Raw genomic sequence first — 17,331 nt, 5'->3', positions numbered from 1 at the left:
ATGTCTACTAGAGAATCAAAATTTATTAGATCTCAAACAATGACGTGTGACTCATGGTCAAGAAGAGAAGCAGTTAACAGGAATCAATCCTGAAATGACTCAGTGGAATTAGCAAGCAAAGATTCAATTTTAGAAATATGTTCAAATATTTAAAGAAAAGCTTTGGTCATAATGGGTACAATGAAGGGAAATGTCAGGAGACAAATGGAAGCTCTTTTGAAAAGGACCACTTAGAAAGTCTAGAAATAAAAAGAACACTGTCTGAAAGGAAAAATCCAGGGGATAAGTATAAGAGGAGATAGATAGGGAAAGGACAAAAAGTTTTCAGTAAACTTGAAGTTAGATCAGTAGCAGTTAACTCATCAGGAGAAGAGGAAAAAAAATACAAATTGAAAAACCAAAATAGAGGCTCTGTGACCTTTGGGGCAATATTAAGTAGTCGAAGATATAAGTAATTGGTATCCTAGAAAAGAATAGAGAGAACGATGGAGAAAAAAATCTGAAAAAAAAAAGGCCAATTTTTTTGCAAATTGGATAAGAAGTACTTACAGACTTAGGCAGCCCAGAAAACCCAAAGCAGGATAAAACAAAGAAAACATGCCTAGAGACATCATAGTCGAACTTCTGAAAGCCAAACAAAAGCAGAACATTTTAAAGCTGACAAAAACAAAAACAAAAACAAAAACAAACAAAAAAACCCCCAACATATTACATACAGGGAAACAATTAATATGAACGATGCCTAAGTTCTATCAAAGGAGACTAGATGTCATATTTAAATTGTTGAAAAAAACCCTTTAAAACCCGAATTCTATATCCAGTGACCAGAACCTTCAAAATGAAGCTGAAATAAAGGCATTTTAAAAAAACAGACCTGAATTAGAAAAAAAAATGCTTAAAAAATTTCTACAACCTAAAGAGAAACTGTACAATAAATATTCCAATGTGGAGGATGAAATGAAGAGCATCAGAGGATGTCAGTTTTGGGGCAAACATAAAAGATAACTGTTTAGTGTTATGTGTTTTATTTTCTTGAACTTATTTAATAGACTTATGACTGTTTCAATCAAAATATTAAAAAGTAATTGTGAATTTCCCAGAACTGTTAGAGAGAAATATAAGACAACAAAAACAAAACAAGAAGTAGGTGCAAAATGGAGTGACAAAGGTATAAGTTCCTTATGCTTTTTGTGAAATGGTAAAATATTATTTGAATTTTTCCCATGATACCTTAAAGATATATGTTGTGATCTCTAGATCAACCACTAAAAGAGCAAAAGAGATAAAACTAAATATCAAAATTCTAGATAAAGTTCCCTTGTCATTACTGTAAGCAAAATGAAATCATTAAAAATAGGCTGCCTATGCTATTAAGGCAAGAAATGGGGGAAAATGCTATGCTATGAAAATGATGGTTATAAGAAACCTGGTATGGCTGCATTACTATAAGACAATGTAGACTTCAAGATAATTAAAAAATACATGGAATATTTGTATAACATAATCAATCAACTTAAGTGGAATATATGAACGGTATACCCCCCAAACTGTAGAACACATATTCATTCAAGAGTACATGGAAAAGAACACAGATTAATACAAATCACACTTTCAAAAGACTAAAATCTTAGGAAGTATGTGCTCTGACCACAATGGAATGAAATTAGAAATAAAAATAATCTATCTAGAGAAGTCACAGGTATTTTGGGAATTATCAACTTACTTTTATATACCTACAGGTCGAGAGCTCAACATCATTTTTCTTCAGGGAAATTCAAACTAAAAATATAATGTGCTATCATTTCACAAACTCTAGGATGGCTAAAGAAAACAAAAATTAAAACACCAAATGTTGGAAAGTATGAGGTGCAAATGGAGCTCTCATACCTTGCTGGTAACAGCATAAAACAGTATAACTACAATGCAAAATATTTTAATATTTTCTTATAAAGTTAAGCATATTCCTACTCTGACTCAGATGTACACTAGATATTTATTCAAGAGAAAACACATATTGACCAAAATATTTGCCCAACAATGTCTATAGCAACTTCTCCACAATAGCTAAAAATCAGACACAACCCAAATATCCATCCACAAGAAAAATAAATTATGGTTTATCTATGAAATGCAGCTACATATTTTAAAAAATACTGAACTAGTGATATATAATACTACTAACGAATCTAAAGAACAGTTGAGATGAAATGTTGAGTAAAATAAGGCAGACACAACAGAATATATTCTAAATGACTCCATTTCTATGATGTTCAAAGAACAAGTAAAAGTAGTATGTGGTGATATAATTCAAAAAGAGGGTGCCAATGAGGGGTATGGGTTGGCTTTAAGTGGGCAGGAGGAACCTTTCTGGGATTGTGGAAATATCCTATTTTCTGAATAGGGTAATCATTACAGAATCGTATACATTCATCCAAATTTAACAAACTGTACCCCTCATAACTGAGCATTTCACTGTCCATAAATACTGCCTCAAAGAAATATAAACAAATACTAAACTTTAGCTGGTAGGTTTTCTTTTTGTAGTGTCATGGGTTAGCAATTCTGAAACTCATTTTAAATCCAAGGGGTGAACAAGTAAATATACTAGAAATAGCAGGTGCAAGTTTGTTCACTGCTGGAGAACAGAGTTAGAAAGATGGAAAGAGAAGACTAGAATAAACTCTCTAGTGTGGAAATTGGAGTACTCAGGCAAATAAATGTAAGTGTGTGTGTGCACATGTATGCCTGCATGTTTCTTTGTTAGCCCACTGACAGACAACATTTTCCCCAACAGGACATACCTAGCATCTGGATCTTACTTTCTCAATACCATTCTCCACAATAAGGAAATCTGACTCCTTAGCAAAATGGCTGACACCTGCCCTGAGACTGTGCCAGAAACAATTAAGTACTTCAAGAGTCATGACAACACATCAAAACACAAAAGAGCCAGCCAGAAGGGACTCATACAGGCCAAATATGGGTAAGTTTGAACATCAAAATAAATAATATGAGATTACAGGCCACTGAATAAGAATCCATGTTTCCAAATTAATATAAATGGGTAAATACATAAATGGAGGAGAAGGAAGAGCCCCTCTTTGTAGTAAAACACCAACTAACAGATGGAAAAGGAGTGATGCAGTTAGAATGTCATCAAACGGACTAGGGGGTAAAAATTAATGGGTAAAAATCTGATGAGAGAGGATATTTCAATAGCTTTAATACATCACTCCATAAATTACTTATGACTTATAAAGAAAAATACAATTATTTTACGTTTGGCCAATTCTGGCAGAGAAGCACTTTACAAAGTTCAGAAAACATACGCACACACACACACACACACACACACATATATATACACGAACTGAGAGAATGATAGAGTAAAAGGGCAAAATAATATATAAACAATTGGTGAATCTGGTAAGACTTATGGACAACATGTACTATTTTTGTACCTTTTTCTTATTTTAAAGAATTTATTTATTTATTCATGAGAGACACAGAGAGAGAGGCAGAGACACAGGCACAGGGAGAAGCAGGCTCCCTGTGGGGAGCCTAATGTGGGACTCGATCCCAGGACCCCAGGATCACAACCCGAGCCAAAGGCAAACACTCAACCACTGAGCCACCCAGGTGCCCCTACTTTTGTATCTTTTATTTTTGAATTCATATTAAAATTAAAAGTGAAAAAAAAAATGATGGCAAGGTCATTTACACTATAGAAGTATAAATCCACTGCAGCTCATCTCTCAAACTGATTACAAGGTCCTTGAACAAAATATAAAGACACTGAGGGGGATCCCTGGGTGGCGCAGCGGTTTGGCGCCTGCCTTTGGCCCAGGGCGCGATCCTGGAGACCCGGGATCAAATCCCACATCGGGCTCCCGGGGCATGGAGCCTGCTTCTCCCTCTGCCTATGTCTCTGCCTCTCTCTCTCTCTCTCTATCTCTGTGACTATCATAAATAAAAAATATATATCTTTAAAAAAAAAAAAGACACTGAGGGCTCTGAGAAGTAAACAAAAGCAAAGAAATAGTGATGTAGAGGTGCAAAACATGGTAAAACAACCTCTTTTTTTTTTTTTTTTTTTTTTTTGTAAAACAACCTCTTAAGAGGATTCTGTATTCAGCTTGTTTCATGAGTGTCTTTAGCATCTTGCTTTATTATCACGTAAACAAAATGGTTGTAGTTTATTGGAAAAAAAGCAAAGGTAAATTTCACGTAAAGGGATTAAACTCGAAGAAAGGTTGGCAAATAGATACACATCTCTTATTGTTGAAGAAAAAAAAAATTAAAAGTTATGTTTTGTACGTATTATTCTTCATTTTAACAACTTCTTCAAATAGCCCAAAAGTTTTGGCTATAATCATGTGATATGAAAAAGTTTGTACTCTATTAATAAATTCATCCAGCAGCAGAGATAATTTTAAAATCTAGTTGAGAGAATATGCACATCTGCAAAATTTCATGAAGATTATGTTTAAACAGTGTATTGTACTTTCCGACTTCAACAAAAGGAAATGCTTAAATATTTTATTGCATGTCAAAATCTGCTAGATTAAAATTAACTTGAAAATGTAATATTACAGAAGATTAAAAATGCCAAGATGTCAAAGTAAATGCTAGCCCCTTGGTTTTGAATGCCTACACTTTTTAATACTTGGAGAAAGGTCAGCTATTTAACAAAATGGTGAGCCACTATTATATCAGAATTCCTGGAAATGCCAAAACATAATTTTTCAACAAAAGCAGAGGGAAAATATAAGTTTAAATTCAAATACAAAAGATTTAAATTTCATTATGAGTACTATCATTATTATTGTTTGATTTTTACCAAGCATTGTGACCATAATTTCCATGTGACTAAAATCACTTTTCTTTTTTTTAAAGAGAGAGACAGAGAGAGAAAGAGAGTGAATGAGTGAGTGGGAGAGGGGCAGACAGAGAAGGAGAGAGAGAATCTCAAGCAGTCTCCATGTCCAGCATGGATTCTGATGCAGGGCTCAATCTCACAAACCCTGAGATCATGACCAGATCCATAATCAAGAATCAGATGCTTAACCAACTAAGCCACTCAAGGTGCATCCCCCCACTTCTTTTGCTTTTTATTTTTTTTCTTTTTTCTTTTCTTTTCTTTATTTTTTATTTTTTGAGAGCGAGAGAATAAAACCATTCTTACTGAGGGGAGAGCTTGAAAATGTGCCACTTTCTTGGGAACATATTGGGTCTGGAAAAAGAAATTACCTTGATTTCCCCAACAGTAGTAGAAAACAAGCATTAAGATGCAGATCATTGGGGCAGCCTGGGTGGCTCAGCGGTTTAGCGCTGCCTTCGGCCCAGGTCATGATCCTGGAGACCCGGGATCGAGTCCCACATCGGGGTCCCTGCATGGAGCCTGCTTCTTTCTCTGCCTGTGTCTCTCTCTTTCTCTCTCTCTCTCTCTCTCTCTCTCTCTGTGTGTGTCTCTCATGAATGAATAAATAAAATCTTAAAAAAAAAGATGCAGATCATTGTAAGAACCATTCATAAATTATGATAAAAATCCCACATGGAAAAAAAAAAAAAAATCCCACATGGGTGTGTTCTAAGAGAAGACCAAAAATTAAGGAAGTTTTGTTTTGAATGACTTGATGGACAAGATGCAAGACAGGTTAGAGCAGCTTAAATTCTAAAGTGACGTTTCCAAATACTTAGGGATGATTTTAATAATCATTATAATACTTAACATGAGGAGCTAGTCTCTGTCTAATTTAGAGATCCTCTAATAATTAAAAATTGCATGACATCTGCATGGTATATTAGATGATGGTGATGAAGACCAGGATAAGGGTATCCAATGTATTTAATGTTTTCTGATTCTTGGTGTACTGAAAAACACCCCAGCTTCCCTATCAAACCTAATGAACTTAATTTGTATTACTAAGTATAGTAGGGTGTTTGCTTTTTAAAATCTAAATTTTACATAATTCAAAGCCACTTCTCTTTCTCATATCCTTATCAACTTAGACTGTACTTTCAACAAACAATAATCAGTCATAAATTGTTTCAAATTCATTTTTCTTCATTCCTTTCTGCAACATCTCCCAAATCTTCTGGGATCCAATACCTCTAGGTTTGCATTCAAAAACCCCAATAGCCCAAGTTTCGAGTCTCAACCTCTGTAACTTTTATTTCTTTGCATCCCTCATTTATTCTGCTTTCCCTGGTGTGTTTTTTCAGATGCTGGTGCTTCATGTCTTTAAAATGCAACTAGATTTTTAAACCTAGTTCATCCCTCCAGAGCTTCCCTCAACAAAGACTTAGAGAGCCACCTGGGATCAGTACAGAAGACATGCTAATAAAACAGAACAGGCTCAAGACTTCACTGGGGCTGTATCTGAAGAGGGCATATAAATCCTTATTGGAGAGGTCATTGTCAGGGAATGGGAGGCAGAGTTAGAGTTCTGTGAAAGAGGAGGAAATGTTGAGCCCCCCCCCCAACTCAAGTAAATAGAAGGTGTTCAAAAAGGTTACACAAGTAGATTTGAACAAAATATATGAATCGGATGTGAATGTAAACAAAATATGGCAGAAAGAAATATTTTTAAATTGCTATGCAATGCTGAAGTAAGGCTTGAAAACACAACATTCAGTAAACATATGTACTTGGCCTATATGAGAAAAACAACCCTACCAGTTAACCCTCATATGAAGATAAGGTTTAATTGGGCATTAAATATTTACATTTGAGTTATTTTCTCTTTTTGTGATTTTATTTTTAAATAATCTTTACACCAATGTGGGACTTGAATTCACAACTCTGAGATCTGGAGTTGCCTGTTCTACTGACTGAGCCCCCATAAGAGTCAGAATCTTTTTTTTTTTTAAGATTTGGTCATTCATTCATTCATTCATGCATGCATGAGACACACACAGAGAGGCAGAGACACAGGTAGAGGGAGAAGCAGACTCCCTGTGGGGAGCCTGATGTGGGACCTGATCCCAGGATCCCAGGATCACACCCTGAGCTGAAGACAGATGCTCAGCCACTGAGCCAGTCCCAAGTTAGATTCTTAATATAAAATAGATTACTGCCATTAACCGCAAAGAATACCAAAACAAAGCCATTTCATAATTATGAGACTTTGATGTCATCTAATCCAAGAATGAGTTTACAAAGAGTCTAGTACAGATTACAAAAAAAAATCATTCTTAAATTGAAAGCTGATAAATTGTATTCTAATGATCAGAGTGCTTTATTTATATATAAACTTAAAAGCTTTAAAATTTATTTAAAAAAATATTCATTTATTTATTTAAAAGAGAGAGAGTGCATGAACAGGAGGGGTAGAGGGAGAGGGAGAAAATCTCAAGCAGACCACCCCCACACCCACTCCCACACTGCTGAATGCAGAGCCCAACTCAGGGCTTGATCCCATGACCCTGAGATCATGACCTGAGCCAAAATCAGGAGTTGGACACTCAACCAACTGAGCCACCCAAGCACCTCTCAAATTTTTAAATTTCTGTATGTATGGCATAGTATTTTTATTCCCAGGCCTCATTCAGAAAATGATCCATTTGTTTAAAAAAAATCTTTAAATATTTTTGGTGATTAATAATAAGTAGCACTTCAAATAAGCCTCTCCATGCCAATATAACAAAGACTATCCACTTGCTATAAGCAATATATTCCTAAGTAAATTTTTCAATCACTATAAAATATATCTTCTTTGTGATAAACAACAACAACAACAGTGACCTACCAATCTGTTAGGGCAATGCATCATCATAATGATAAAACAAATTCCTGTCCTTGATAAATTCAATGAACACCATGTAAGTGGAGGATAGAAGCCAGATAGAAATTACTAATAGAGATAAAGAAGGGACTTAGCAATGTCCTTTGAAATTGAATATGTGCACTTTAACAGGCATTATCAGCTTTCCATGTTTTTAAGAAAGATACATTAGGTGCTACTGAGTACTCCAGGGGAAAACCTTTAAGGAGTTTTATAAAGTATGATTTGTCATACCTAGTTTTATTGTGAATATTTATCATGAAGTGTTAACATTATGTTCTAAAATAATCACAACAGAATAAAGCACATTGGTCCATCAACACACATTTATTCAGCAACTATAATGTGGAAGGCACCATCAAAGTCAAAGCCTTTTCAGATCTTAAGGCTGAAATTTGTTCTGTTTTCCCTTACCCAGTTCTTCATGTTTTAGGACATCAAAAACTGTCAAGTTGGGGATGTCCAGGTGGCTCAACGGTTGAGCTCCTGCCTTGGGCCCAGGACATGATCCTGGAGTCCCTGGATTGAGTCCTACATCGGGCTCCCTGCATGAAGCCTGCTTCTTTTATTTTATTTTATTTTATTTTATTTTATTTTATTTTATTTATTTATTTATTTATTTATTTATTTAAAGCCTGCTTCTCTCTCTGCCTGTGTCCCTGCCTCTCTATCTCTGTCTCTCATGAATAAATAAATAAAATATTTTTAAAAAAACCTGTCAAGTTGGTAATGAAAGAACTTTTTGCATTTTAGAGTTTGTGAATGAAGTAGATTTAAATACATAAAAGGACATTATTTCCTAACTTTACATCTCAACAAATCTTCACCAAGTAAACAACTATATAACCAACATCCAGATTAAGAAATAGTATTACACACAACCCAGAAGCTTCTTATTCTCCCTGCCAGTCATTCTACTTCCATGATTAACTACTACTAACCTTTCTCTAACAGAATAGATAAGTTTTTCCAAGATACTGCACGTTATATAATAGAATCACATGGTATGGACTCCTTTGTTACTAGCTTCTTAAATAGTATGTTTGTAGTATTCATCCACATGACTGCAGAATTATAGATTGTTCATTTTCATTGCTATATAGTACTCCATTATGAGGATAGATGGATATATAGAATGAATATATAGAATATAGAACACACACACACACACACACATATATATATTTATCACTGTATTTATTGGCTTCTCTTTTGGAAATCTGAATGGTTTCAGTTTGGGGCTATTACAAGTAGTGATGCTAAGAACATTATAATGTATATCTTTTGGTGATTATAGAAGAATATAATTAGAAATGAAATCGCTAGGTCATACATCCTTATTAATCTGTAAGTACATTTTCAAAATGGAAAAATGGGGGGGAAACCCAAGTAATAAAAAAAATCACTTAAAAGCTCACCATTTAAAAAAACATACTAAGTAAAAATTTAATGGGACCTAACTCTAACCTATTTCTCACCCCATGCCAGACAACCACATTTAGCAACTTGATATGACTCACCCAGAATTTTCCTGCACTACACAGAATTTAAAAAGGCAGAACAACCATTAAAAGTGACAGTCAGGAGTGAAATTGTACCAAGTGTCGAGTGAGAATGTTAATTCTCATTTCAAAAATACCTCATCACCAAAGTACAGGCAATATTTCTGACCACATCATAGTAATTGAACTGAGAAGCATACACCATAAGATTGGGAGCCTATTGCTATCTTCACCAAAAGATAGCCAACAGCTCAAGAAATGAGTTTACTGACATTTTAAGGTGCTTTCAATGAGCTCATAATTTGAATTGCATTCAACTGTGATCTCTGACAGCTATAGCAAAGTTTTACAGTTTTATGGGTCTTTATCATACAAACATCTAAATGAAAGCACTTCTGGTTCAAGTTCTAGCAGACACACATCACCAGAAAAAATAAACTTAAATTCATCACCTTTAATTCTCTGTGTACATCCACATTCAGTGTTTTTTTAAGTTTAAATCCAAATATTTGGCACAATCTCTTCATACACAGAAATGTATCTGTTTTCACAGTGAGATCCTTAAAAAAAACAACCCCACTTTCTTTTCTGATAGACAATTGAATATTTTTAAATACTCTTACCACTTTAAATGTGCAATGACCTCATCATTCTTATCCCAGTTTCTTGCTTATAGAAAAAGTGGTTCTGTTTTCTACCACTATTTAAATCTCAAGTAAAAACAACAGCTCTTTGAACCTCACTTTGTTCTCTTATTCCTCTCTACTCCTCTTCTCTACGTTGAAATTTCCTTAAGCTTTTGAAATTTCAAAAGAGAGGAGATGGTAATATCTTACTTTTTAATTTAAACTAAGCTACAAATATTTTGAAACATCTCTGTGCTTTTAGATAAACCACTGCATTGTGCCAACCGAGTAATCCTTCCAAAGAACCCTCAGAAGTATCTTGGTATCTAAGCTAAGCTCCCTGTCTCTTTCCCCTGAAGTTACCTGAAGTTACCTCTCCAAATGTTACTTAAAAATAAAATTGACATCTGAGAGTTTTAAGTACAATTCCTACTGAAGCCTAATTGAACAATATTTTAAAGAAAAGTGCCTATTCCTTTATACCCAAAATCTGAGTGCTTACATATGCCACATTCTAAATCAAGGGATTTATATCCATAATTTCATTTAATCCTTAACCCCTGAAAGGAAGGAAAGCTCTAAGATAAATACCACTACCATTGTGCTGATATTCTTGTTCACTGAGTAAGGAAAACAGACAATAGTGCAGTTAAGTAACTTTCCTAAGACCAGGCACTATCAAATACTGGGGCCAGGATCTGATCCCATGCAGAGTGACAACAAAGTTCACCACAAATTCCTGTAGTGTCCCTATCCATACATATGTCTATATACTCAAAATACTTCTAACTTAATCAATACTGCCACATAGAACTTTGAAAAACAGTAAGAAAGAGCTTCAACACCCAAGATCTGAAATGATTACTTTTAGGAAGCACCAATGTTCCTAGAGATTGGTTTGTCAAAAAATGAAGATGACCCATTGACACCAACATCTTAAAACTGATGGCCTCTACAGTTGGATTCAAAAGGAAGATGGAACAAGGTAGGCACCCCAAGTCCAAAAAAAAAAAAAAAAAAAAAAAGATCAAAACTTGCAGATGTGCAGTACTTTAAGGGGAAGAACAAAATGTGTCCAAGATTCATATAAAACACATACAAAAAAAGCACACATAAAAAAGATAGTAATTAGACCATGAGAAGCAAACAGAGTAAAGAACAGATCATCAGTCATTAAAGCTCAGAAATGATACTTGCTAACCCATGACAAGAGGCCTCCATTTCCTACTCAACCCCTAAGAGCCAATACTCAGCGAGCCTGCCTTAACACTGTCGGGAGGTAATCACATACTTGTGACTGATGGGGGCAGGAAGCCAACCTCATTTAGGAAGAAGTTCTCCTTATGTCAGGCTGGCATGGGAGTCCTGGAATGCAGATGGGACGAATGAAACACTGTGACACACTTACAGTGGGAGGAAAGGTGCCAATTCAGGTATCAGAGCCACTTTAGGGAGACTTCCCCTACTTAGCAGTTTTACCTTGGGCCAGTCCTGAGCAATACTCAGTATCAATGGGAGTTCAGAAAGCTTAGGGATGCATGTCTGTCTAAAGAACTTGGTGATCCCCTCTCGACTGCCTTTTCCCTCTCTTTTCCAATTAGAAATCAGTACAGGAAGATCCAAAAGGAGGCTTAATGATTGAGAGGTGGAATTCCTTGGCAAGTCTAGAAGAGCTATGTCAGAATGGAAGAGGACTAGGACGCGGAGATGAGACGTGTCCACTGAACAGAAGGGATCTTTTCAGACCAGCAGACCACTGTGTCCAAGCCTTGGGATCTTTTCAGACCCAAGACACAATGTCCAAGCAACATTCTCCAGCAAATTACTTCATAATTGCGTAGCCAGGTTTTCTTATTTGGGAAAAGAAATCATCATAATGCCTTCTTCACCGGGTCATGAGAAATGTAAATGAGACCTGACAGTATTTGGCCTATCTTAGAAACTCGGAGACGTCAGCTGACTCCTGCTCTCCTTTCTCTGAGCACTGTGCAAATGTTTATGCCTGCCTCCAGGCCTAATTTACTTCCTCCTGTGCATTATACTTATTTCCACATCCATCTCGTCCCCTGTACTAGTGTGCAGGCTGACCGAGAGTAGGATGTATGCCCTATTCACAAGTATCTTTCTTAGCTGGCATTTAGTAACTGTTTCTTTGGATAGGTAGGTTTAATAACAGAAAAAAACAATGAGACAATGGAGCTTATAATAATCAGGCAAGTGAAGTTCAGAAAGGGAGATGTTCAAAGGCAGGAAATATCTGGACATTTCAACCAATGAAAAAAAGAGTCAAAAAAAGGTCTGTGTTACCAGTGATGGAGGTACCCATGGACTATGTTCATGGGAACTAGGCAAGATGCTAGAGTGGGACACTAGACAGGGTTTTAAGTTTATGACTTGTGTATAACTGAACAAGTAAACATCAAATTACTGGAAAAATTATGGGAAAAATAAGTGAACATAGACATAATTTCTTTTAATGTTAACAAAAATAAATACTTTCTAATAACAGTGACTGTAGTTCTGGAGTTAGTGAATTCCAGGTTTGAATCTTCAGTCAGTTATTAGCTGGTTAAGTGTGGGAAAATTACATAATTTCTCATGTATAATATATGCAGAATAATAGTACCTACTTCAGGGGGATAATGAGGGATTAAACAAGATAATTTATGCTAAAGCACTTAGCCCAGTGGCAGCAATCTAAGTGCCCAAGAAATGTCAGTTTTAACAATAATACTTATCATTATTGCTTTCATTTTACAAATGAAAAATGCAGAATCTCTGGAAAGTAATTTTCCTAAGGTCACACAGCTAGTAAGTGTTGGAACCTGGAATTAAGCCCAGGTTGGACAGTGAGCAAAGCCCATACTGTTTCTACCATATTGTGTCAGACTTACAATAGAAGCTCAGGGTTTCGACACCTGAACAAAAGAATAATTCTTAGAAGGGCAGAGTTGGCACAGGACTGACCTTGTTGGTGATGCGTCTTCTTTTGAACTGCTCTGGCCGGACACAAGGGTTAGTCTCATAGTCAGCGTAAGGAAGGCTTCCACCTGAGGTCTCCGGTCCAGGACCCAACCATGAGGGCTGGAAAGAGGTAAAAAGAGGGAGTCAGTCTGGTCACTTCAATCTTCCTTAAATGATCCTGGTAATTGGGAAATGTTCCAGTCAGGATGATATTACCATAACTGGTAAGTATTTACTGTGAGGAGGTGAAATACTGTAGCAAATATGAGTACGGTCCTTCTACTAATATAGACACGGTTTTAAGTTCTGGAACTTCCACTTATTAAACTCAAACTTAAGGGCAGCCTGAGTGGCTCAGCGGTTTAAGCGCCTGCCTTCTGCCCAGGGCGTGATCCCGGAGACCCAGGATCGAGTCCCATGTCAGACTCCCTGCATGGGGCCTGCTCTTCCCTCTGCCTGTGTCTCTGCCTCTCTCTCTGTGTGTCTATCATGAATAAATAAATAAAATCTTTAAAAAAGAAATAAATAAACTCAAACTTAAGGTGAGTATTTAACATCTTTAGGGTTCAGTTTCCTCATCGGTAAAATGACAATATTAAAAGTAGGAAGCACATAAGGTAGCTCTGAAAGTTAGATGTGATAGTGTACACAGTACACCTTTCAGGAAACGGTAGCTATTTCGGACACATTATTAGTGCCCACTCATAATTGGTTCCCCTCTCCTTTGACTCATGGAACGCTGACTTTGCAGCCATCTTGAGATGTGCAAGGCTAGAGGAAGAGCTCGAGCAGTCGAATATAAACTGAAATGACAGGAGTAACTTAGTGAGAGAGAATGAAAACCCCCTGTCCAGCCTCCCATCTCTCTCTTCCTCTGCTGGGGCAACCCTGGAAGACCATGTTGAGTCAGCATTATGACAAGATCTGCCTCTTTCCAAGCCTGAGTCTCTTAGTAACCACGTGGCACTGGGTTCTTCCTTGCCCTACTTGAGACGTGTACTTTCAGTAAGAAATAAAACAGTGCATTGCCACTGAGACTGAGCAGTTACGACATTGCCCTAGAAGACCTGTCTGTCCTAATACAGGTATTATCATCATCATCCATTATTACTGAGTTGGTCATTACCATTTCCTTGGTATCCATCACTATACTTAGTATATTTTATGTTATAAATTTTGCTCTATTTATATTTTACAACATGCTGAATGCAAATTAAATTAAGTACAGTTTGGTAAATACTGGGTATGTTAAAATATTTTATCACCTTTAACTCTCTAAATTATAGGAGAGTGAAATTCCATACTATAGACAATTCAAGAGGTGAGAGTTAATCAAATATATCAGGTTGTAGCTTTTTTCTGCCCACCCCTCCCTACACCTCGAGTGCCACTCTGGCTGCACCACATTTGCTCAGAGCTCCTGGCTCCTGCTAAGCTAGCACCACTATCCTTTTTCTCCAATCACCATCACGATCATCTCCCAGGACCTCATCAGCTAGGATGAGGTATTGTCAAACATCTACAAGATCTGGGAGATTACATAGGGCCTGTGCCTGGAGGTGGGGGAGAGGATGGTCAGGAGAACAGAGGGTAACACTGATGCCTCACTTACTGGGGGAAATGCCCCCACAGAAGGCGCTGAGGGTGAAGGTACAGAAAGCACAGTCAGCAGTGGTATAGATACTGTCCTGAACAATCACCTGTAGAAACCAGCTGCACAACAGAAGCCTACCAGAAAGTATGTCAAAAGTTACATAAAATCAATCAAAGGCAAACTTGAAGAACAGAGGCCAGAAAGAGTAAAACCCTTTATGACCCGGGCTACAGAACAAATCAAGCACATTCTCACTAATTGCAAAAACTACCAGTTCTTTATTGATGAAAACACGAACCCAGATGGGAAGGCTGCTCTGCTAGACTACTGTGAGGATGGTGTGACCTTCTATAGGATTTCTTTTAAGAATGGTTTAGAAATGGAAAAATGTTAACAAATTTGGCTATTACTTTGGATGTATCACCTGTTGTCATAACTGGCTGCTGTTCTTCAGCCACATAACACCAGGATTTTGATGAATGGGACTGAGGTCATCTTGAGCTCTTCATTTATTTTGACCTTGATTTATTTGGAGTGGAGGCACTGTTTTCTGTTTTGTTTTTTGTTTTTTTCAATTTCTATCTATTCTGTATTGTGGTAATTTAAAAAAATTTTTAATTTAAATTCAATTTGCCAACATAGAGTAGAACACCCAGTGCTCACCTCATCTTGTGCCCTCCCTAATGCCCATCACCCAGTCACCCCATACTCCCACCCACCTCCCCTTCTGCAACCCTTTGTTTATTTCCCAGACTTAGGAGTCTCTCATGGTTTGTCTCCCTCTCTAATTTTTCCCCACCCAGTTTCCCTCTTTTCCCTTATAATCCTTTTCAATATTTCTTATATTTCACGTATGAGTGAAACCATATGATAATTGTCTTTCTCCAATTGACTTATTTCACTCAGCATAATACCCTCCAGTTCCCTCCACATTGAAGCAAATGGTGGGTATTTGTCCTTTCTGATGGCTGACTAATATTCCATTGTACATATATACCACATCTTCTTTATCCATTCATCTGTTGAAGGACATCATGGCTCCTTCCACAGTTTGGCTATTGTGGACATTGCTGCTATGAATGTTGGGGTGCAGGTGTCCTGGCATTTCACTACATCAGTATCTTTGGGGTAAATACCCAGTAGTGCAATTGCTGGGTCATAGGGTAGCTCTATTTTTAACTTCTTAAGGAACCTCCACACTGTTTTCCAGAGTGGCGCATCAATTTGCATTGCCACCAACAGTGCAAGAGGGTTCCCCTTTTTCCATATCCTCTCCAACATTTGTTGTTTCCTGTCTTGCTAATTTTAGCCATTCTCAATGGTGTGAGATGGTATCTCATTTGATTTGTGGAGGCATTGTTTTTTAAGGAAAAAAAACCCAACCATGTCCTGTAGATTGTCTAAAATAAGAATGTATTTAAACTAAAAAAATACACACAAATACATCAGGTTGTAAGATAATCTCTAAAAAAAAGTATGTATGGCAAAAACTCAAATTCTCAAATGGAGTAAATTTACTTGAAATATTAACTTTATATAAGCTTAAAAATCTATTCCTAAGATACACAATAAACTTACTTCATTTTTAAAGCAGCTATTGAAAACTTAACAATGAGTAATAAATTGCGTTCAGTGTTGAATTATACAATGATAATTACAGTAAAGGCACAAACAAGTAAACAAACTCTACATCATTCTTATAAGACAGTCAAGTCTGAAACCATGGGGTAAGATGAAACAAGATGCAAATAAGATTATGTTAAATTTTTAATTGTATCTAATATTATCAAATGTCAGCATTATACTACCTACTGTGATATATTACCTACATCAAAGAACACCAGATGCTTCAGGAAATAACTCCCAAATCCCAGTAACTTACCAAGTCAATGTTAATTTCTCGTTCATGTAAAGTCCAATGGAGATGTTCCAGGTCAGGAGGCTCTCCTTCAAGCGATGACTCAGGGATCCAGTTTCTAATCATGTAGTGGCTGTGTATCTGGATGGCTGATAAAGAGAAAGAGCATGCAGAATAGTAAGAAAAAATTAGGAGCGCAGGCCTAGAATTGTAGTCCAATATAATGCCCAGAGTGAGTCAAATGGCTCCACCCATATGCAAGGATGTTTAAATAACACTATGCATTAATATACAATGAATATATGCAGAAATGTGAATTTTACATTATTATAGTATTTAAGCTTTGAAAAGTGAGACTAAGAGTCCTCCCAAAATACAGAAGAAGTGATAACTTCTTAAAAAGTATAGGAAACTGTTAAGTAGACTGCAGAATAAATCCAGAATTTTCAATATTCATATAAAAGGACTTGCAAAAAGACATCACAGAATAATTGAGAAAGAAAATAAAATGCTTAGGGATTTCTCCAAGCTGGATATATTCACAATATTCTAGATTGAAATGGCCCAAAGATACAATGCAAAGCAAGATTTAAAAACCCATTCCTAGGGATCCCTGGGTGGTGCAGCGGTTTGGCGCCTGCTTTTGGCCCAGGGCGCGATCCTGGAGACCCGGGATCGAATCCCACGTCGGGCTCCCGGTGCGTGGAGCCTGCTTCTCCCTCTGCCTATGTCTCTGCTTCTCTCTCTCTCTCTCTCTCTCTCTCTCTCTGTGACTATCATAAAAAAAAAAAAAAACCATTCCTAGGCACATAAAGAGCATAATTTCAGACCAAAGACAGAGGGAAAAGCTAGATTACTTATATAATTTTAAAAATTGGCATTAGGCTTCTAGTCAGAAACATTACAAATAAAAAGTCTGTGAGGAGAGCTTACAATCAGAAGAAATAAAAAGAGACAAACTTTGAATATACAATTGTACATCTCATTAAAGAATGAAAGA

The 17,331-nt window shown here is 36.6% G+C and overlaps 1 protein-coding gene and 1 pseudogene across 2 annotated transcripts in view; one reads left to right on the top strand and one right to left on the bottom strand.

Annotated features, from left to right (window-relative positions):
• The window catches only part of LOC112919040 (melanoma-associated antigen B18-like), a 263,754-nt gene extending 247,274 nt beyond the window's left edge, over positions 1-16,480 (bottom strand). For both annotated transcript variants that reach the window (XM_072744509.1, XM_072744508.1), the window contains exons 1-2: positions 16,356-16,480; positions 12,883-12,999 (exon numbers count right to left, since the gene is read on the bottom strand). The gene's annotated coding sequence lies outside the window, so the exon portion shown is untranslated. The remainder of the gene's footprint in view (positions 1-12,882; positions 13,000-16,355) is intronic.
• LOC112919068 (translationally-controlled tumor protein-like) lies at positions 14,436-14,867 on the top strand (annotated as a pseudogene).
• Positions 16,481-17,331: the final 851 nt, after the last annotated feature.

The sequence above is a fragment of the Vulpes vulpes genome, chromosome X, assembly GCF_048418805.1.
Source record: "Vulpes vulpes isolate BD-2025 chromosome X, VulVul3, whole genome shotgun sequence".
NCBI classification, from domain to species: domain Eukaryota; kingdom Metazoa; phylum Chordata; class Mammalia; order Carnivora; family Canidae; genus Vulpes; species Vulpes vulpes.
The sequence above is the reverse complement of the archived record's forward strand: the minus strand, read 5'-3'. Positions and strand labels throughout refer to the sequence as shown.